The sequence below is a fragment of the Solanum tuberosum genome, unplaced genomic scaffold, assembly GCF_000226075.1.
Source record: "Solanum tuberosum cultivar DM 1-3 516 R44 unplaced genomic scaffold, SolTub_3.0 scf00031, whole genome shotgun sequence".
Taxonomy (NCBI): Eukaryota; Viridiplantae; Streptophyta; class Magnoliopsida; order Solanales; family Solanaceae; genus Solanum; species Solanum tuberosum.
Window position 1 is genome coordinate 347,949 of NW_006238957.1, and position 2,222 is coordinate 350,170.

The window sequence follows — 2,222 nt, forward strand, 5'->3', positions numbered from 1 at the left end:
GCATTATGACTTCCCGAGTCATCAATGATCATATTAAAAATATGGTTTTGATTTGTTCTATTTAGAAAGAGTTTTCAAGTGCCTTCGGGCTAAAGTTTTGAGTAATTATCTCAACTAAAGAAAGATGTGTTTAAAACACTTATGAGCTAAAGTATTTTTGGGAGTAGTCTTGAGCACCGAATTGGGGACATGAGTTCATATTAACTCAACTCTCCATAAGAACCATGTAGCCAACCATGGGATTTCTCGGATCATACTTTTTAGATGATCACGAAAGTTAAGCTAGTGGATCCATTAAGCAAAAGTTAAAGTAAGGTCCTATATCGATGGCAAGGTATAGGATGGTCCTTGGGCAACGTGAGGTAAAACGTTGTATCACCACTCATATTCATAGTGGTGGTTTGTCGGTTAGAGAAGCTCCCACAGTAGAAAGAGCATGGTTCCTCGAGGGTTCTGTTTAGTATGGATGGGGGTATGGGACTTCATTCATGCATTGCACAAGTAGACTTTGAGAGGAAGCATGGTATTTTTCGTGATATTATAAATATGATTTTTACGTCATGTTTTAAATAGTTTTACAAAGCTTTTTATATATTGCATGTGTCTCATTGCTTTATATTAAGTTCAGTTATTCTTGAGTTGTTCAGAGCCAAGGTAAGTTCTCTTTTGTATCCCATTTCAAGCTTAAGTTGTTTTTAGCGGTCCAGCTCGCATACTCGTACATTCCATGTACTGATGCCAGTTGGCCTGCATCGTTTTATGATGCAGACGTAGGTACCCATGATCAGCATTCAGCACGCCGTTGATCCAGTTGAGCACTCCAGAGTCAATGCTGAGCCTCCTTACTTTCGGAGGGCTCAGTTATTTTGTTCTCTTAGTTTTGTTTTATTAGGGTGTTGTGGGGTATGTCCCAACATCCATCTAAGTATTTTAGAGGCTTCATAGACAGTCAATCAGTTAGTTTTAAGTCTCTAATCTATGTATATACGTAAATATTCTATTTTAAGATTCGAGTTGCCTTTTTGGCCAGTTATGTATCATTTAAGTTGTTTATGTCTTTGCATGGCATAGAGTTATTCTGTTGAGTAGGTTTTCGCTGAGTTAAGAAAGCCAGGCCAAGGGTTCGCTTGGGGCCAGCAATGGTCTCCGAGTGCCGGTCCCGCCCAGGGTATAGGCTTGGGGCGTGACAAATTTGGTATCAGAGCATACAGTTCAAGAGTCCTAGGGAGTTTATGAAGCCGTGTCTGTAGATTCCTAGTTATCGGTGTGAAGCGCGCCACATCTATAATTATGAGGCTACAACATTTAGGAACTATCTTATTTCTTTCACACTCATCTCGTGCGTTAGAGTTGATCTCTAAAAAGTTTCTTTTTAATTTGTGCTTGCGCGTGTTTCAGAGGATCATGCCTCCACGAAGAGCGGTCATAGTTCGTCCAACTATGAGGAGTATTGAGGAAGAAGAGTTACCAAGTGCCCAAGAAGTGCAAACCCAAGAAGAGATCAAGTATGTTGATCATCGCGAAGCTATCCGGATATTAAGTCAAGTTGCGACCTATCATTTTAGGCAGAGAGATAATCGACACAAAGTGGTTGATGTTTCAAGGATCCGTGAACTCTTACGGATGAACCCACCAAGCTTCACAGGTTCAAGTATTAGTGAGAATCCGGAGAATTTCATTGAGGAGCTTAAAAAGATATTTGATGTGATGCATGTTGCTGAGTCTGAGAGGGTGGAACTAGCTGCGTACCAATTGAAGGGTATCGCTAGAATCTGGTTTGACCAATGGAAACAGAATAGGGCTGAGGATGCACCATCAGTGAGTTGGGTTGTGTTTGAGAGTGCTCTCATGGGGCATTTCTTTCCTCGTGAGTTGCGATAGGCAAAGATAAAAGAGTTTCTCACCCTTAATCCGGAGTCTATGAGTGTTCATGAGTACAGTCAGAAGTTCACACAACTTTCCCGCTATGCTCCGGAGATGGTTGCTGACATAAGGAGTAGAATGAGTTTATATGTGGCTGGGTTGTCTCATCAGTCAAGCAAGGAAGGCAAGGTAGCTATGCTGATATGGGACATTGACCTAGCAAGATTCATGATTCACTTACAACAAGTTGAGGAGGATAAGTTGAAGGATAGAGAAAAGTCTAAGGATAAGAGGGCTAAGATAGTAGGAGACAAGTTCAGGCAGCAAAAGAATGATGCTAATCAGTCATCCCTCCCACA